This window comes from Pongo pygmaeus, chromosome 17, assembly GCF_028885625.2.
Source record: "Pongo pygmaeus isolate AG05252 chromosome 17, NHGRI_mPonPyg2-v2.0_pri, whole genome shotgun sequence".
In the NCBI taxonomy this organism is placed as follows: Eukaryota; Metazoa; Chordata; class Mammalia; order Primates; family Hominidae; genus Pongo; species Pongo pygmaeus.
Genome location: NC_072390.2, coordinates 76762595 through 76783855, shown reverse-complemented (window position 1 = coordinate 76783855; position 21261 = coordinate 76762595). Strand labels below are relative to the sequence as shown.

The following is a 21261-nucleotide window of genomic DNA, read 5'->3' as shown; positions in this document are numbered from 1 at the left end:
CTTAGGCTCTATCCCTTTGCATTATTAGAGGAACACTGGGTGAAATGTGGATGAGATCTGTGGTAGTATACCAAAGTAGATTTCCTGATTTTAATGACTGTACTGCAGTTATGTAGAAAATACTTGGAGCATATGGGGATAACGGGACCTCAGGCGTGCAGCTTACTATCAAATCATTCAAGGAGGGAAAGTTATTAGTACTTTTTTTTTTTTTTTTGGCCACAAAGTGGGATCTGATGAACATTATGTTTACTGAAGTTGTAGAAGATGCCGGCCAAGTTCAGCTTGGATTGGAGAAGTGTAAGGAAGGTGAGAGTGAATGGGCAGTTTCTAATATTGTCAGCAGAGAAGCAGGTTCTCCAGGGACAAGGAGGATGAGAGGGCAGGTGGGATGTGCTGTAGCCAGTTTAGGGTCAAGAAGCATCAGCTGACAAAAGGAGGGCGTCAAGGAGTCAAGTCATGCAAAAAGGCTGGATGAAGACTTTGATAGATCTGAACGTGGAGGTGAAAGCTGGGCCTGCAGTCGCACTTTGAACAGCGGAGGGAGGTGCATCAATCTTTGTCGGCCCTCTAGTGCCATCCTGATAAAAGCAGCTCTTCCTTCTCTTCCTGGCCGTGAATGTTAGTGCTGTCTGGGGACCATCTGTGGCTATCTATAGATGCTTTGGGACCAAGTTGGAGGATTGCCAGGGACTTCAGAGGAATGATGACTGTTCATTCTAGAAAAGGAGGTTGGTTTAGCTCACACTGAGGTCCATTTCATTGAATCTTGGTTCTTTGAGATTCATTTCTGCTAATGTTGATGAAAATTTGGCTGGCTGGAAGTGCAGATCCAAAATGGGAGGATGTAAGTATGACTCCTCCATCTCTGATTACAGGGCTGGTCTCTGGAGTCTTGTGTGATTGCTACTTTGGTCCCTTGAACACGCCAAAGCAAATGAAAAGCCAAAAGAGGAGTCTGAAATTGAATTAGGATTGTTTGTGTTTCATATTAATTTAATTCACCGAAGGATATGAATGCCTAGTATGTGCTTTGGATGCTGCTGTTTGCAAAGATAATGAACATGTGTTTCTTGCTCTAGAGGAAACAAAGTCTGATGGGGGTGAGAATGGTGAATGAACAAGTAATTATAATGCAGCTTGGGTATTGTTTAATAGGGACTGATAAAGAGCTGAGGGTTTGGGAGGGAAAGAACCTCTACCTTTGTATGTAGGGGCAGGAAGCCTTCAAGTCAGAGGAACCATGTGTGTGTTTCTTCAAAGACTGGCCCAGAGGTGAGAAATCAGAGGTTGAAGAGTGTGTGGAGCCTTGGTGAAGACAGGAGGGCAGGAGATGAGGCTTGGGTTTTGTTGGATCCAGATCCCCAGGACCTTGTGGGCCATCCCTGCAAAGTCTGAAGGAAAGAGTGCATTTGGGTACTGTGAGCCAGGAACTCTGCTAGACACTTTGTCTGTGCAAAATAGAAATTATATCAAGAACAGCACTAAGTTAGGAAGCGTTATTTTTGTGGATCCTCACACAAGTTGTTTAAAGGGCTATTGGCAGCTTTTCTAGAAGCATAAGAGGCTTGCTATCCCTTTTTTGAGGCTTTCTCTTATCAAGAATCTTAGAAATAAAAGGAACAACTGAGAAAGTGGAATGGAGATCTGTATGAGGGATTTTGTTATATGGGGATGCAGATAAGTCCATAGTAATTAAAAAAAATACTTTGAAAAATGTAAAATATGCAGAAATGTGGAGAGACTGGTACAGAGTCAGCAGTCTTAACATTTCATCTCATTGGCAGACATCATGACCTTTTACCCTGGAATACTTCCAGTAAATATCTCCTGATAATAAGGACATTCTCTTACATAATCGCACCATTATCACACCTAAGAAATTCACATTAATTCAATATCATCTAATATGCAGTTCATATTTTAAAATGCCTTGTATCACTGTGGGCATTTTCCCCACTCAATCCTGGATCTCATTGTGGTTCATGAATTAAATTTGGTTTCCTCATCTCCTTAGTCTCTTAAAATCTAGAACAATCTCTTTGCTTTTTGTTTTCCTTTCCATGACATTGACAGTTTTGAGGAGCCAGTACTAGTCCTACATGTCTCATCATCCCTGTCATGACTGGATGCAAGATGAACATTTAGGCATGATACTTCATGAGGGATGTTGCCTTCTTCCCATTGCTTCACCTTGGGAAGCATGATGTCAGGTCTTCCATTATTGTGGGTGCTAAAGCTGATCTTTGGTTAAGGTGATATCTGTAAAGATAACTCTCTTTATCATTTAGTAAGCAATCTGTGAGCTGATATTTTGAGACATGTAAATATCCTGTCTTTCAAAGCCCTTAATCCAATGGTTTTAGCATCTGTTGATGATTTATGCCTAAATTGGTCATTACATTGGAGATGGTAAAATGGTGGCTTTCAAAAAGTTTAGTCAATCGTAATCCCCCTCTATTCCTGCCTTTCTTTCCCCTTCTTTTTCTGTATGTTTCCCCCTTTGAGTGTTACTATGGAGTCAAGGATTTTTTTTTTAAATTCAGTGTCTTATAAAACATTACCATCTGTCTTAGCTAGCTTGGGCTGCCATAACAAAACAACATTGACTGGGTGGGTTGAACAAGCATTTATTTCTCATAGTTCTGCAAGCTGGGAAGTCTAAGATCAAGGTGCTGACCATGGTCAGATTAGGGTGGGAACCTTCTTTCTGGTTTGCAGAAAGCCACTTTCTTGCTGTATCCTCACTTGGCAGGAGAGAGAGAGGGCGCTGATCTTTTCTTCTTCTTATAAGGGCACTAATCCCGTCTTAGGGCTTTACCCTCATGACCTCATCTAAACCTAATTACCTCCCAAAGGCCCTACCTCCAAATGTCATCACATTGGGGATTAGGGTTTCAACATACGAATTTTGGTCTATAGACATTCGGTCTATAGCACTTTTTTTTTTTTAATATTCAAATGTTTCCAAATTTGGCCACTCCACTGTGAGCTGGCTCCTGGGGCCTTTTGACATATCCCCATGTCCCCACTTGATGGCATAAAAGGACATTCCAGGCTCACTTTGTATTTTCCCTGCCCCAGACCTGGAATCAACCATTTCTCCAAAGATGTCAGCTTCTTTTTAGTGAGAAATGCTATTTAGACACCAAGATCTAGGAACTAAGTGTGCTCATTGTTACTAGACTGTCACTGTTTCTAGGCCTTTCGGTTGACAAGGCTTAGAAATTTATGTATTATTTTAAATCATGGGTGTAATCTGATGGTTCCAATTTAAATTCAGTACAACTATGTTCCTTCTCACGTTCTCCCATTCTAAAATTTTTGTCTCTCCTTCCACAGTGAGAAAGCCTTGGCCTTGTTTTCTGACAATATCAATCTAGTTGCTTATTTGTTTTAGCATATGGTCTATACAAAATAGTTTCAGAATTGCTACTATACTAGTATCAATACCGATACCAACAACTAACCAACTAGCTAAAGTTCAAGACTGCTTTACAGTTATTATTATTAAAGAATGTACCCCACTAAAGGTGTATGGAGTGCTTGTATTCAAAAGGGATTTGAATGTGGTTCTGTTGTTGAGCTGTATCCAGTTTACTTGTTTCTGTTTGTATTTAATTTTAGGGTTTGATTTTGTTTATCCTTTTTAATTTATTATTTTTGATATGTAATGTATTTACATGGATCAAAAGTCAAAAATTCAAAAAAGCCATATTGAGAGAGGTCTCCCATGCCTTTCCTCTCTGTTCCCACCTGCCTCCTTATTCATGACCCTTTCCCTTAATCGATTTGTCCTTTCTGTGTTTATTTTGTAAAAATAAACAAATATATATTCTCACTCTTTCACCTGAAATAAGGTGAACTCTTTCACGTAATGATATAACCTGGCTCCTATTCCAAAGCCATTCATTCTCATTCTTGTTTTACAAACACATACTACTCCATCAGGTGGAGACATAGTTTAGTCAGATTCCTATGGATAGGAATTTAGATCTTTTTCCTATTGCAAATAATGGTGAAATGAATTACTTTGTAAATATGCTATTTTGTGCTATGGAGCTGTATTTTCAGAATGAATATTTACAAATACTTTTGCTGGGTCAAAAGTTAAATCATATGTAGCTTTATTAGATAATGCCACATTTCCCTGCTACCATTTTGTTCTCCCATTTAGCAGTGTTTGAGAGTGCCTATTTTGGGGCAAATTGTTAGAACCCTTTTTGGTTAGAGTGAGAAATTATCAGTGACTCTCAACCCTCAATTGACATTGGAATCACCCAGGGAACCTTGCCTTTTTGCAGATCTTTGCAGTGGGACCCTACCCCCAGACGCTGATTTATCAGGTTTTCAGTGGACATTATGAAGCATGGATTCAGATTATTTTGTAGAAGTACTAGTTTAACATCTAAGTTTAGTTACCTACCTAGTAACTCTTTCTTTTAACTAATTTACCATTCTGTGAGGAGATATAATAAAAGCATACTGATAATGTATGAATCTTACTATACTCATGATTTCTGAATTGCCTGCAAATACTGGTAGCCAGATATGCTTAATTTTTTTTAAATGACCTAATTTCAGTTAGTTTTCAACCCTTCTACAAGCATTTATTGAGCACTTACTGAGTGCCAGTCATTGCCTAGGTACTGCAGAAAGAACACAAGACAGACCAGATCCCTGTCCTTGGGGTCTTCTTTGTAGCCGAGGGAGATGAAGGTAAATAAGGGTCAATAGAGTCCATCAGTTGGCTAGATGCTGGGTGTGTGTGTAGGTACCTGCCCTTTAAGGAACTCACTTTTTGGTGTGGGAGACACAAGGACACAAAATATAATCATTCTAGAAAGGTTCCTAGGAGAACATAGAAGTGGTGTCTAAGCCAGCTGGAGGGGAACGGGAAAGCTTCTTGGAGGAGGTGATAGACATTCGGGCTGAAAGCAATGTGCCTCATCTGTAAGCCATTCTTTCTCTTAGCTTGGGATGCTGTCCTTCTCTTTTTTGGTTCCAGACCAAAAGGACAGCATCCCAAGCTAAGAGAAAGAACGGCTTAGAGATGAGAAAGGCACGTTGCTTTTAGAGATGTGCAAGTGACTCAGAGTGGCTGGAGTGTGGGATTCAAGCCAGGACATAACAAAAATAAGACTGGACAACTAACCAGGGGTCACATCTTTTGCTTCTGTTTCTGGTACATAGTAGGTGCTTAATAAAGCATTGGATGGTTGATTGAATGAATGACGACTTGCTGATTTGTGGAAAAGAGCAGTTTTGCATTAGCTTTTGCTAACCACACATAATTAAAGGAGTTGGTATTCTTAGCATATCTGATATTTTATCTTGTGGATAAAACTTTTTTTTTTTAAAGCCCAAATGGCAACCAGATTATGAAAGTAGCTATAATTGAGAGAGGTCACCTGAGGTGATGTATCACCCCATTCTAGATCTATGGACAGAAAGAAAAATCTCTTCAAATTGTTGTCACATTGCTTTTGTCTCTTTATCTGCTTATTATAATCCAGCTTCAGGGATGGATGACATTTTTAAAATGCATAGTCCCTTTGGCCCTGAGAGCTCTTGTAATGTTTCCCATCAGCTAAAGAAAAACAAACAGACGAGACTAACAGACGGCCCTCGTGTTCAGTTATGTTAGCCCTGGAATCACTTCCTCAGGAAATCGTGTTTGTGTGTGTCTGTGGTTCTGTGGTTTCATTGATATTCCATTAGAGGGAAACGCAGAGGAGTTTCGACAATTAAAACGATCATTTGAAGGACAGGAGTTCTTGGCAGAAGCTGGAATTGGATTTGCAGCTATAGCAGTGAGGCATTGTGAATCACCTTAAATTTGGATTCTTTGAGGCTTTGCTACCTCCACCTTCTTTCTAATATAGGTTAAATTTGACCTTGTTTTATTTTAAGTTACTCAATAACTTGAGAGTATTTGTTAGAGAATTATTTTCTGAAATAGACTGGCTGTCTCAATAAACCAATTTAATCTGATTCTTGCGACCTACATCGGCTAATGGTTTGTGAGAAATCTGTCTTTATTTAAATCTGTATTTGTTGTTTTACTCCTATCATTGCTACATCTTCAGGAAAGGTGTCAGAATATGCATAAAATAAGGAAACAGTAATTTTCTGTTGGTAGAAGTCAGTGAATTTTAGTAGAGATACAGGCTGAGGAACGGAAGAAAGCACACTGCCGTCCCTTAACTGGCACAGTGACTGAATTAATATATGCCTTACTGTTTCTTCTGCTTCGACAAATATCTTGAATTAAGCAGATACAGATTTTCCATGTTATAGGTACTTAGAAAATGGGAACAGACTGACAAAAGCTATAGCAATATCCCTGTGTGGAGGGAAGGTAATGATATGCCGACCGACGAGATGTATTATCATCTAATTACTATTTGGTGATTGTAACCATGTTCTTTGTATCTGGCAAGACCTAATAATATGGTGGGCTCTAAACACAGGTGGCTTTTAAAATCCTGTCAATTTTATTTGCTGGCCCAGAAGACTCTTGTAATGATTTTCTGCTTATAAAATGCATGCCTGTTAAATCAGGCTGTTTTTTTAATTCATAGGTAGAATTTGGGTAATTAAAAAATATTACCTTATTGATTTTAGATACTTTTCATGACTATCCTGAGAAAGATAAGTTATTGAGAATTTTTTTCACAAAGGAAATGAAAGCTGAAACTCAAGAAGTTATTTGTGGATTAAACAGGCTTAATTCTACAGGGTATGCATAGCTATTTGGGAAATATTTTTGTCTTACTGAATTAAGATAGCAGTTTTTACCAAATGAAACTTAATTACTTTAACTAAAATGACTAGCTTAGGACAAATAAATATTTTATATTGTAAAAATAGACGTTTTTATTTTTAAAGTAGTTTTAGTTAGGTAGTACATATATACATGTGCACTTAAAACAAAAACAAAAATCTATATACTATGAATAACAGCAGTACAGACTTTCCTACTTGTGCACATCTGAAATGCTTTAGAATGAATTCACCCCAATCAAAAATATATCCTTTTGCATTGGTAGAAACTACTAGTAAGTGTTGGTCATTATCGATTAATTCAGATGTATAGTGGCTCTCAACAGTTTACAAATGTGACTTGAATATTTTACTTCCCCTAAAACTGAATACATTTGATGTTATGAAGGACAACTGCAATGACTCTAACAAAACCAGTTCAAGGCTTAGGAACTGTGTCTCTTAGTTTCAAGAAAATGAATTGGATTTTATTTGGCCTATATGTGTGAGTATGATTACAGATCAAGACACACACCCCTACACACACCCACACCTCCCCACACATAATACTATATTTATAATATTATTTACATTTTAAATAGGTTACATAATTTTTAAAAATGTTCTGGAAGTAAATTGTTTCTTATTGATGACAGGACTTTAAGTTTTTACCATTTGACAGGACACTTTTTAAAATAGAAGTCATTAACATGTAAAATTTTTAATTAAATGAATTATTGCTTTCTATCCGACATAGAAATTGTATTTACAGTGGTTTTTGTTTGTTTGTTTGTTCTGCTTTGAGGGTAGTTAGTGACAGTAGGAAGTGAGCATTGTGTTCTATCTAAATTGCTTATTTTTTTAATCTTACATCTTAAATACTTTGTGCGTAGTCTTGGATATAAAAGTGTGAATAATCCATAAGCTCACATTTCAGTTCCTGGCTCCTTAGAAAGTTGAATATTCTTATTATGGAGATAATAAGGGAGACAGTAAGAGCAGGATGCATTTTCATCCTGGCGTTATTGAATAAATTAGTGCTCAGTGTGTGCCATCTACTGTGCTGGGCAAGCTTTCATTAGTCTGTAAAATGTGTCCACTTAGAGAGGAGGAAGGAGCTCAAGCTAAATAAGCAGCAAAGGGAAAGATGATGAATCCGAGCATTTCCCTGAGCTGATTCTGTAATCACAGCCCAGGGTTTAGAGTGGGAGGGATTTACAAGACGAGAAGTGGCTGTGGACTAGAGACAGTGGTGATCTGAGGACCTAAGGACCAGCTCCAGCCTGGTGCACAGAACCGCTTCTAAGTACTTAGCTGCAGCTCTTCAGAGATGAGAAGAATTTGAGTGCTGTTAAGGTTTAATCTCTATAAACATAAATATTTGTGATTCATAGTCTCTTCCACATCCTTTGTTTCTTTCTAGAAGGCCTGTTAATGGAAATACCTATTGCTTTATTGTTTAATAATAGACTTGGTGAAATATAACTTCATATAAATAAAATTATAGGGTAAAGCTAGTTTCCCAATAGTTGTCTAAATTACACATACAAGTCAGGACTTTGCTAGGTACAAAATCTCAAGATTCAGGAGAGTATTGGCCATCTCTGTAACCTTCAGATGCCACTCTCTTCACTGACCTTTGTCACAGCTGTGCCCCTCAAAAATGCTTCTTCCATCCAGTTGCCTCACTGAGAAATCAGGGATCTTCTCTATACTCCTCCTTCACTCTCAGCTCTTTGTACTTCCAGCTAGTCTCCAAGCCTTCTTCCTCCTCCTTCATCCCTACCTGCATTCCGGCCTTGCCCCTCTTTCCTTTAGTTCAGCCTCTGCCAATTCATGTCTCACTCTACTGTCAGAGTGGCTTAAAAAGAAAAAATAATACACAATTGAATATTACTCAGCCATAAAAAGGATATTCTGATACATGTTACAATGTGGGTGGACCTTGAAGACATGATTAGTGAAATAAGCCAGACAAATATTAGGACAATGGTTAAAGGACAAATAGTGTACAATCCCACTCTTATGAGGTACCTGGAACAGGCAAATTCATAGTGCCGGAAAAGTGACAGGTTAGCAGAGGCTGGGGGCGGGAGAAATGGGGAGCGGTTGTTGAATGAGTATGGAGTTCTGTTTGGGATGATAAAAAAGCTCTGGAAAGGGCCGGGCACTGTGGCTCTCACCTGTAATCCCAGCACTTTGGGAGGATGAGGTGGGTGGATCATTTGAGGTCAGGAGTTCAAGACCAGCCTGGCCAAATAGCGAGACACCCCCCATCTCTACTAAATATACAAAAAATTAGCCAGACTACAGTGGCATGTGCCTGTAGTCCCAGCTACCCGGGAGTCTGAGGCAGGAGAATTGCTGGAACCCGGGAAGCGAAGGTTGTAGTGAGCCAAGATCGCACCACTGCACTCCAGCCTGGGCGACAGAGTGAGACTCTGTCTCAAAAAAAAAGAAGCACTCTGGAAATAGATGGGAATGATAGCTACACATGATGGTGACTTAAAGCCACTGAATTGTACACTTTCAAATGGCTAAAATAGTAAGAATATTAATAGCAATACTAACGCCGTTATAATGGTTACGCTTGCCCCCCTGAAGTCTTCACAAGCCCCACAGCCTACAGGACAAAACCCAGATTACAGAATAGGAGGGGACCGGCCTTTCTCTTCCATTCCTCAGATTCTCACTTCTTCTCACAACATAAGAACTTCCACTTCCAGCTACTCATGGAGGCCTGGCCTTTCTCAGCACCCCTTGCTTTGGATTGGAAGAGGAGGGGAAAGGTTTGGATGGCATCCTGCTTCTTCTCCCTTCACCTCCTGGTCTTCCCCTCTTCACTCCCCTTCAACCGCCCTACGATGTCTCTCTCTCTTTCTCTCTCTCTCTCCTTATCTCTCTCTCTCTCTTCCTCCCCTGATATCTCTCTCTCTCTCACTCTCACTCCCCTCTCTCCTCTCTCCCTGGGCCTTGTTTTGCTCTCTGCTTCTGCTGCCCCCTAGTGACCTGGCCCATCCCGGCTGCAGGGACAGCCGCTCTGGTCCTTGGGACCACCCCTGCTTTAGAGCGCTGGGGCCGGCAGAGTGGACCTTAACCCCCATCTGTCTCTGGGTCTGTGCCTCCTCTGGCCGGGCTGATTAGTCATCCTGAGAACTGTCATACCGCACACCACTGGGCAGGTCAATCCTCCAGGCTGTGCCCTGTGTCTCCTTCCCGCCTCCCCTTACAGTGATATTCACTAGGAGAAGAGCTAAACCACCTGCCGTGTGCTGCCCTACATGCTCAACATGTATGAATGCATGTTAATCTTAACAACGCTATTGCAGGGGGATTTTACTTACTGGAGGTCCCAGGGTCCCTACCCGTAACCACCCTGGGCACTGCCTCCCCTCGTCTTGGTCTCTGTGCCTTTGTGTCTGCTGAGTCCTCACCCTTGACATTGAAATGGTACTTTTTCTTGAAAAATCCTTCCTGGCTGCCCCAGACATACATAGGTGCTCCTTCTTTCAGTTCAACCTGATACTCCCGCGTGAAGTATCAATCACACGACTGCAGTTTCTTTATGTCGAGCATGGCTGCCTGTATTCCCCACCGGCCTTAGCAGGAGAGGGCCCTATCTTTTTCTCTTCAGATTCCCCAGACCTAGAGTAGTGCCTTACACTCATTATGTGTTTGAATGTGCCTATGTTAATGGTAGTATTTGTTACTCTATGGCTTTCTCTGGGAAATACGAATGTGAAGTTAGATGAAAACTTTGTTTCTAGAAACACACTAAAGTACACTGAGAATATTACCACTTTTTTTTTTTTCTAAACCAATACCTATGGATTGGGTTTTAAATACACAAATTTGCCAGTGCAATGGTGTACACCTGTAGTCCCAGCTACTCTGGAGGCTGGGGTGGAAGGATCACTTGAGGCCATGACTTGGTGGCTGCAGTGAGCTATGATTGTGTCACTGCACTCCAGCCTGGGCAACATGGCAAGATCCCGTCTCTACAAAAAAAATGTTTTTTGGAAAAGTAGCTGGGCATGGTGGTGTGCATCTGTAGTCCCAGCTACTTGGGAGGCTAAGGCAGGAAGATTGCTTGAGGCCAGGAGTTCAAGGATGCAGTGAGCTATGATCATGCTTGTGAATAATCACTGTACTAGCTTGGGCAACATAGCAAGACTCCATCTCTTAAAAAAGAAAGGAAGGAAGAAAAAACACAAATTCAAATTCTCTGGAAAGCAGAGCAGTGGCTATTAGTGGCAGAGATAGGGGCAGATGGATGAACTGCACGAGGCCCAAGGGGACCTTTTGGGGTGGCAGAAATATCTTGATTGGCATAGTGGTTACACAGGTGAGTACATTTGTCAAAACTGGTTGAACTGTACACTGAAAATATGTGCATTTTATTGCTGATACACTTTGCCTTAAAGTTGACTACAAAATAAATTTAAGAAAGCAAGAGGAGAAATCTTCTGGATTTTTTTGTTAGGTTAGAAAAGGTGGATTAATGATGGATGGTGTCGGGTTGCACCGCTGTTCCATATCTAGTTTCAAGGTTTGTACTTTTTTTTTTCCTTCTTACCTTGCCTAAATGGATAATCAACCCTCATTGAGTTGCTGCAGCTGGAAGTAAGAAAAAGCAGAAGTAATGAGCAGACTGACAGCTGACTCTCTGTAGTGCTTAATTTTAGTACCAATGCCTTTAGGAATTCTTTGCAACTTCAGTGTAAGGCTTAACTCGTGCGATGAATCATCAATATTGAGGGTAGGTAGAGAAATTGCAGCAATAAACACTCTGTGCTCAAAGAAAATAATGTTCTGAATGGCTTTCGAATAGACTTATTTAAAGAGATATCTATAAAACCCACTGGCCTTTTACTTTACCATTCTTTCCAAGTGTTAATCTAGAATGTTCTCTGGGAAATGTGAGGAAATTTAAAGAAATATATATTTTTTAATGTGTGAAAGTAAATGAGTCTTAACAATTAGGTAGGTTTTTGTTGTTGTTGTTTGTTTTTTCATTGAGCCAAGATTTTCCCTCCTTGCACCTCCTTCCAGCCTTAGGGTACCTCAAATTAATGAAGTTCTACTCATCATAAATCATACATGTTCTTTAGTATTTTGAAGGAATACTGAATGTGTTTGGGCAATTTATTCAATGTCCCTTCTTGATGGTCAAGGTGAATCACCATACGATACTGCTGTGTAGAGTGAGATTAACCTGGCCAAATCGAAATTTATTCAGCTACTTTGTGGCCTGCTATAGCTATGCAAAGGAACACGGGAATTATGGCCAAAGTTCAGACTATAAGGAGGAATTTATCATCATGTCTTTGTGAAGTTTCATCAAATAAGGAATTACCTTTAATCTGGAGCTATCATTATGACTTTTGGTGTCATTGCCCATATTGTTGAAATAATAGATCCATATTTCAAAGAATGAAGAAAGCTTTGACCCCTTCCTGTATGTTCTCAATAATGGTAAATGATGGCCATTGTTTATGTTCTTTGCTCAGCTCTTTCTGGTTGTCTGGAAACAGTTATTTAAAAACAAAGTTGCATCTGTAAGCCTTATTATCTCCAAAATAGAATGCACAATAATTTTGAAAACAGTTTGCATTCTGGAGCTTGACAGAAAACTCAGGTAAGGTAACCACTGTTAGAGCAACAAGCTGATTTAGAGGTAGGTGTCTCCAGAGTAATATACAAACTTAAGAGAATCAGGGAAGGGCTAATGGAAAATGATGTAGATCTGTGGTCAACAAATAATAGCCTGTTTTACTAAATGCAGTTTTATTAGAACTGTTGGGGAGGAAAAGTTCTTGTGTTAGGTTCAGTATCACGGACATGCAAATGAAAGTTAACCAAAAACATGTAAAGAGGAGAAAAAGTTTATATGTGCATACATGTGCCCAGATGAATGTAAGGATTACATACCTAACTTAGTAGGCGAAAGGGAGGGGGTTGAGAAAGGCCTCTATGGGAAGAACAAATAGGTATCTTTAGGAAAGACAAATGGGTTTTTAGGAGTTCAAACGGGAGATAAGAATGTTTTTGTGATAAGATGTGTGTTTGCATGTGTGAGTGGTCTTTCTTTCTTCTTTGTGGCCATGAAACTATCCTGGAGAGGGGATTTATGGTGGGTTTCTCTTTGTTTCTCTCCTGGAAAATAGACCTGCCCTAAAGAAGGAATTTATGGCAGTTCTCATTTCTCAGAAGTTTCTGCTTTTGGGGGATGCCCTTATCTGCATCTATTGAGTCTCAAATGCCTCCAGCTTAAAATAGTCTTTATACCAACTCTGGGGTTTCCAGTGGGTCCCCACAGAACATAGCCTTGCTCATTCCTTGAGATACTGTCTATGACTGCTTTCACACTTTGATGGCAGAGTTGAGTATCTGTGAAAGAGACTGTAGGATCCGCAAAGCCTAGAAGCTGGATATACTACCTGCCCCTTTCCAGGAAAAGATTGTGGGTCCCTGACGTAGTTAAAATATAATGGGAAAATATTTTAAAAAGCCAACAAATTGACTTAAGGTTTCAATTTGTTCTGGAATTTGTGGTTGGTAAAAAAAAATTAGGAGTAGGGAACATGTGTAGTTCATTTTATTAAAATGTAAATTTGTACATGGGAACTTTGGGCCTTTGGGGGCCCTGTATATCTTGGACATGAAGAGTAGGGGCACTGGAGGGCTGTAGCAGAGAGAGGCCTTTGCTCTCCAAGGGAGCCTGGCTACTTGGAGGCCGTTGCAGTCCCTGAGGCACAGCTCTCAGCCCTCAAACCCTCCCTTCACCTCCAGTGATGACTGCGTGCTTCCCTGGTCTGCAGCTGCCTCCAGACCTTAAGTTATCATCTTAATAGCTTGCATCTCTTGAGGTTTGTGATTGGAGTCTGCCTGTATGATGCTGACAGCGTCAGTTGTGATGTTTAATCAAATAGAGGAAATGCCACTGTCCTTCCCCTGAGTTTTCTTCTCTCTCCAGTATCTCTGGAGTGGAAAGAACAGTGGGCCACCTTGCCCGCTCCTTAAATTCCAAATGTCCTTTCTGGCTCTGACAGGCAATGATAGTTCTGTTTAAAGGTTCTATTTAATCCCTGTATATGATCAATTGGACATACGTGCTCAGTTGAAGAAGAGTCTCCTTCCAGTGCTCTGTCTACCCTTCTCTCTTTCCCATGGTTCTCTTTATATGGTTCTTTCCTTCTGGTTGTACATCCAGGCTCCTTGAGGGTAGGACTTTTGTTTGCCATGGCAACCCCAGTGCCTTGAATAGTACACAAGGTGAGTTCACAATAAATATCTGCTTACTCACCACTGTGTGCTTTGTAGCTGTTCCGCAGCTGGTAAGACTTAGTAGGATTTTTGTTTTTTCATCTCTTTGGCTTTCCCTGTGTGCTTGATTTGTCAGTTATTTCAACTCTATTCAGAATTCTAGCAGTCAGGGTAATTGATCATCTTTATTTGCTCTACCTGCCTGTCTGTCTGTCTGTCAGCGTCTTTTTATCACTCCCTCTTTCCAGGGAGCCTGGGGATCTCCTGACAGTCTTTTATAGCTCTTTCCTGCTTTAATGACCATGAGCAACTTTTTCTTGACTGTCACTGAGTGATCAGAACATATGAAGATAAAGCCATGTGTTTGATGAATGCCGGCGCTAACCTTGGCTTCCTGCACAAGCCAGAAAACTGTGCAGCTTCTTTTCAAGGTAGAGTTGGGACCCCCTTCATCTGGTAACAAATTTGGGTAATAGGAATATCTTTCTTGATCTGGGAAGGCTGCTGATTAGACTTGAAGGAGTTTTTCTTTTGATAGTTGCTAAAAAGTTGAAGTTGTAGCATTTTCTGTTAGGATATGGGCTCTAGCTAGATGCACTCATTAAGTTGAAGGCATCAAGGGAGAATTTCTAAGTAGTTTATATGTCCACTCCCCCATCTCACATAAATGCACATTCTTGCCGGATCACTAACAGATAATATTTGTAAATGATCTGTTAGGGATGAGAAGCATAGAATAAGTGGCCTGGCAGTACTTCCATGCAGTTGGAAATCCAGCAGTGTTTTCAGCAATTATTTAGGTCATAGAATATTTTTACTAGAAGGTGCTTTAGGGGACCATCTAATCCAGAGTCCTCATTTGTCAGGGGAGGAAATAGGAGGCTCATCTAGAGGTTATTTGCTTAAGGTAACCTATCTATGTAACGACAGAATAAGAGCTAGAATCCTTATCTCCTGATTCCTAATAGTAATGATTGGCAGATATCCAAACAAAAACCAGTAGTTATCATCTCTCATTGCAATACTGACATGTGGCTTTAATTCCTAAAAATGTCTAGATTCCAATATACTTTGATTTTTAAATATGCATCACCAAACCATGGAGGGGTCAAATTCATTCATTGTTTGTTAATTTGACATAAACAAAATGCACCTGGGGCTGGGTAAATACCTCTCTGGTGACCATGGCGCTTGGTTAGTTGAGTTTTGTAGTGACAGAATTGGCACATGCCCTAGCAGAGTCCCCTGGCACAGGATGCCCTTGGCTCCATGGCACATCCAGACAGGGACAGCACCTAGGCTGCAGCCAGGCCAATTGGGCCCGCAGTTGTCCTAGTGGGCTGTGCTGGCAGGGCCAGGCCTTCAGTTGTGTAGTGAGTCCCTGGGGTGACCTTGACCTTCTGGATGGTGTGCTGCTTTTGTCTGGTTCAGCCAGTATTATTCTCTCTGTCCCATCCTGCCTGCCTCCGCCACTTGGGCCAGTTGGCCTCCAGCACTGTCAGCATCGCCTGCCCTATTCCCTGTTTAAATATTTAAACATCTTAAATAACCAAAAGGCTGGGCGTGATGGCTCACGCCTGTAATCCCAGCACTTTGGGAGGCTGAGACGAGCAGATCAGTTGAAGTCAGGAGTTCGAGACCAGCCTGGCCAATATGGCAAAACCCCATCTCTACTAAAAATACAAAAAAAATTAGCTGGGTGTGGTGGTGCACACCTGTAATCCCAGCTGCTCAGGAGGCTGAGGCAGGAGAATAGCTTGAACCCAAGAAGCGGAGGCTGCGGTGAGCCAAGATTGCACCACTGCATTCCAGCCTGGGTGAGTGAGAGTCTGTCTCAAAAAAACAAAAAACATGTTTAAACGACAATTTTCACTTTCTGGATTCTTTGCTTCATCAAATACAGCAAACCAGGATGCTCATAGGAGGAAACTGCAAATATTAGAGCTCGAGCCAATGGAATTCTCAGTTGAGATTTGTCAAAGTCCTGCTCCATTAAAACAATGACTGTAGTTACATCAATTGGACTATGCATGTATGCAGCAGTTGTGTCCTGGAAGGATTGCTCTTTGCTACCAGAGGACAAAAAGTCAATGACACATCTGTCACTGGGCATTCCCATTCTTGCCACTAATTGGAGCGTTTGCTAAGATCCAATATAACTAAGTGGCTGGCAAGCCGGCTGAAATACCAGATGAAATGGAATTGTGATTATTTTGTTTAATCCCATTTCAAATATTTATATTTTGTTGAAGATTTAAGTAGATGGCCTGTATCAGAAGGATATGCTATTTCAATAGGAAAAGAAAAGGAATGTAGTGCCTAGTTTAATCTCTGCATTTGAGTTTTTTCTCAACACAACCATTAAATTTAAGGTCCTCATGGAGACTATCAAATGGAACACTTCAAGGTCAGCCAGATGTAATCAATATCAGCTCAGGCCACAATTCCACAGAGAGGCTTCATAATTAACCCCACTGTTGCAGAATGTATGAAGACTCTTTAAGAGTGTAAGCAGAGTAAAACTATCTGGATTATCTACTTCACTGGCTTTTTTTATCCTCGGGCTCATATGCCTAGACTTCTAAAAGCAACTGGGATTATAAAAATTCAATGTTGGAGATCTTTGCTATTTTACCACCTACCAAATGACTGGGCACACTTTTTCACACCTGTACCTTTTCAAAAGATGTATAAAATTATGTATAGTTTTTAAAAAGAAATTTTATTTTGTGAAAGTAAATCGTTATTGTAAAGGACTTTCAAAAGCACCAAATATCTATGGCCTCAAAATAACAACAGCAACAACAACACAAAGACCCCTTTTGTTTATCTATATATTGTTCAATTAATATTATTTATGTAACTATGTACTGTTTTATGAGGTTATGTTTGAAATAAGTTCTATCTTGGGAGTCATCTATTTTTTGAGAATGCGCTCCCTGGGCCACTATTCTTCTCTTTGTGGTCTGTTTTTCTCTTTGATCTTGATTTTAAGTTTTTTTCAAATAAATTGTGGTGACATTTAAAAATTGTCCTCATATATTTTCTTATATACTTGTTCTTATGCATTCTACTGAAGTACTCTTTCCCTTTAAATCTTAATGAGTATTTTCTTGGAGTATCACATCTCGCTCTTCCTGTAAGGAAAACAAGGCCAAACACAGGTCTCTGAAGCAGCAGTCCCCAACATTTTTGGCACCAGGGATGGGTTTTGTGGAAGACAATTTTTCCACAGGATGGATGGGTAGGGAGCGATGGTTTCAGGATGAAACTGTTCCACCTCAGATCATCAGGCGTTAGTTAGATCCTCATAAAGAGTGTGCAATCTAGATCCCTTGCATGTGAAGTTCACAATAGCGTTTGTGCTCCTATGAGAATCTAATGCCATCGCTGATCTGATGGGAGGTGGAGCTCAGGCGGTAATTATCTCTCACCAGCTGCTGACCTTCTGCTGTGTAGCCTGGTTCCTTATAGGTTGTAGACTGGTACTCATTGGTGGCCTGGGGGTTGGAGACCCCTGCCCTAAAGTAATCACTGATATGTGTTTATTATAACACACTTGACAGGGAACTCTGAATTTCTTTTCTGGTTTACATGGACTTTGTTTCCATTCTTTCTTCTATAGTTGACGCATATCTTTAGACTTTATGATGAAAGGGGAAAGAATGATCCATCATTAGCTTCACTCCATAGCCTCATAAACTTCCTTCTCTTTACCTAACGAATCATCATCATTACTAATTATGCTCCAGAAAATAAACTGGAATGCAGTACAGGCTGGCTGCATGTAGAACAAATCAGTGCATAAATCAGAGAGGCTGCTGTCAAAATGGCTTAAGTGGCTGAGCATGGAAAATAGGAACTGTTTTCCCATTCTGTTTTTGTGTTCAGCTTGAGTTGTAAGGCCTAGAACTTACTTGGATAGAGTTGGAAATTGAATAGGATAATCTAATTTTAAGGGAGCTTAACACAAATTAAGGGAACATTACTTGGAACATAAATTCATGAATAAAATTGCGTATTGGTTTTGTTGACAAATGATGGTACGCAGGTCTTGGGGCAGGGCCAGGAAGAATACTTGCATGCCTCCTCCCAAGCTGTTCCAAGTGGCAGCTCTTTGATAGCCAGGAAGTGCCTCTGGACAGATCTGTGCCTCAGTGCAGAGCACTAGACTGAGTGGAGAGGAAGTGGAGAACAAGCATTATCCTCTCTGAACCTTTCACTGTGTGGAAGTATGTGGATCCCCTGAGCTCACTTGACCTTCAGCCACAACTCCATCATCCCTGCTTGGCCAGGGAGAAAGCAGGCTCAGAGAAGGTAAATGACTTTGGCCTGGTATCACAGCTGGTTAGTGACAGAGCTAGGCTTTGAGCCCAAGGTTCTTTGAGTCCCAAACCTCCATTCTTCCCACTCTGCTGAGCTACTTCCCACATTGTGATGTAGAAGTTAAGGTAAATAGTATGGAAAGAAAGAAGGTTAATACATAAATCGGTGGTCACTGTTTTGATATAATGTCATGAAACATTTTTGTCCCCAACCTCATTTGCAATTGAGGGTTTTCCTGTTAAGGAAAAGTCTCTCCAAATTCATAAAATTGCAGGAGTCTGTAAAATTTTGTACCCTGCCTCAAGTTTATTTTTCCTACCCACCCATAGCTCAACGTGAGCAATCCTTCCCCACAGGCACAGCTACATCTCAGTAGAGTCAATCGTAGTCTCACCCGATCGCTGTCTGCGCGCTTTAACCTGGAGAGAGATAGAGCAGGATTCACCAACGAACCCTGTATTTTGTTTTAAGAAAAAAAAATGTATTACTTTGGGTATAAAATTATAGAAGAATTTTATCCTACTTTCTTTGACTCTTTTTTTTTTTTTTTTTTTGTGAGATGGAGTCTCGCTCTGTCTCCCAGGCTGGAGGGCAGTGGCACGATCTCGGCTCACTGCAAGCTCCACCTCCCGGGTTCACGCCATTCTCCTGCCTCAGCCTCACGAGTAGCTGGGACTACAGGCGTCCGCCACCATGCCCTGCTAATTTTTTGTATTTTTAGTAGAGACGGGGTTTCACCATATTAGCCAGGATGGTCTCGACCTCCTGACCTCGTGATCCGCCTGCCTCGGCCTCCCAAAGTGCTAGGATTACAGGCGTGAGCCACCATGCCCAGCTGGACTCTTTTTTTTTTTTTTTTTTTGCGATAGCGTCCCACTCTGTCATTCAGGCTGGAGTGCAGTGGCACAATGTTGCCTCACTGCAATCTCTGCCTCCCGGGTTTAAGCGATTCTCCTGCCTCAGCCTCCTGAGTAGCTGCGATTACAGGTGTGCACCACCACACCCAGCTAATTTTTTTATATTTAGTAGAGACAGCGTCTCGTTATGTTGGCTAGGCTGGTCTCAAACTCCTGGCCTCAAGTGATTCACCTGCCTTGGCCTCCCAAAGTGCTGGGATTACAGGCGTGAGCCACTGTGCCTGACCTTCTCTTTGACTCTTTAATATTTTCCTGAATAACTTAAATACCTTCCCCAGCACCTCCAATGGAATATGGCCTGAACAGAACTCACTGTATTTCTCTTCGTGATCCCTATTTCTCATAATGACGCTACCTTCCTCTAAAGGCTTCATTTTTGGCTTCTTTCACTGTACAACCTCATTGCAGTACCCTGCAAGATCCTGCTGGAATTCTGTGAACCTCTTCTCACATTTCGTCATTCCGTCCTAATCATCACTATTCACTTCAGCTACTCATTAACTCTTGCCTAATGTAATAGCCTCCCAATAGGTCTTTCCAGTCTTCCCTTGAATGAATTGTTCTGCTACTCTCAACCTTTCTGGTGTTTTCCCATTGCTCACTCTAAACTCCTGAATACTTGGCCTGGCACTGGGGGCTGCCCACAGTCCACAGTCTGTGGCCTGTGCCTGACTAAGCTCATTTCTCACCTTCCTGTGGGATCTGCTATCCCAGATTGGGTCTGGGGAGAGTGCTTGCAGGTTCTCTGAGAGTTTTATTTCTTTAAAAGACATTTGTATCAGAGACCGTAAGGGCTAAAATGATCAAACTCTTAGAGAAGACTTCTGTAAGTTACTCTAGTATTAGAAACAATCCTCTAGCCAGTGTCCCAGGTAGAATAGGAAATAATTCTGTAATCGCTCACCTTCTTTCCTTTGCTCATGCTCATTCCATAACCTGAAAATAGCCTGTCCCCTGAGTTTATGTGTCTAATTCCATAATCCAGATTTTTCACTAAACTCCCTCTGATTCCTTCGGCTCCCTTAGGGTACCTTGTATTTATGTTACAATTGTCTAAGTACTTAGCACTCCCATCTCTAGGCCAGGACTTTCTTATGGGCAATGACAAGATCTTAGTTACAAGGGACAAAAAGAAACATCATGCTTGACACATAGTAGATATTCAATGAAAATTTGAATGAGTGAATGAAAGAAAAAAATATATTCATGTGTTCCTTCTTACCTAAGTTTAAGTTGTTTTCGGGTAGAATCAGGGTCTGATTTATATCCTACAGTATTTTGCATTGTGCTTTGTGCATAATAGATATTCCATAAATATTTTTTGAATTAGTGGATAGCTATGTAGTTGATCCTGATATGAACTTTCTGAATGCTACATTACTGTATTTCACTTTCAGTAACTTAAGTGCTTTTAATATAGGTAATATATTTTAAAGTATGTTGATCTTTTGATTGTTACTAGTTTTTAACAGTGGTTATTTCTGTCTTTGAACTGGTTTGCTTTTTCTCGTTTTTTTTTTGTTTGTTTGTTTTTGTTTTGTTTGAGACAGGGTCTCACTCTGTCATCCAGGCTGGAGGGCAGTGGTGCAAACACGGCTCACTGCAGCCTCAACCTCCCAGGCTCAGGTGGTCCTCCCACCTCAGCCTACTGAGTAGCCGGGACTAGAGGTGCTTGCCACCATGCCTGGCTAGTTTTTGTATTTTTCGTAGAGACAGGGTTTCACCATGTTGCCCAGGCTGGTCTCAAACTCCTGAGCTCAAACGATTCCCCCTCCTTGGCCTCCCAAAGTGCTGGGATTGCAGGTGTGAGACCCCATGCCGGCCAGGTTGGTTTTTGGTGCATTCTTAATTTTGATTGTTAACACATTATATATCATGATGGGGGGGGTGCTTTCTTAATTTCACAAAGGAAATTAGAAAGGAAAAAGAAAGGTCCCTTTTAAGAAAAATGTGAAGGAGCTTATCTATTTGTTATAGCTCCCATCTC

At 40.9% G+C, this 21261-nt stretch overlaps 1 protein-coding gene and 1 long non-coding RNA gene across 3 annotated transcripts in view; one reads left to right on the top strand and one right to left on the bottom strand.

Moving 5' to 3' along the window:
• RNF152 (ring finger protein 152) overlaps positions 1 to 21261 on the top strand; it is an 84083-nt gene that overhangs the window by 56538 nt on the left and 6284 nt on the right. The gene's annotated exons all lie outside the window — the stretch shown is intronic.
• LOC129019031 (uncharacterized) lies at positions 1025 to 14004 on the bottom strand. Its single transcript, XR_008495481.2, has 4 exons — positions 13878 to 14004; positions 11342 to 11382; positions 8403 to 8626; positions 1025 to 1394 (listed from the first exon to the last, which is right to left on the bottom strand). It is a non-coding gene; the product is annotated as an uncharacterized LOC129019031 (long non-coding RNA).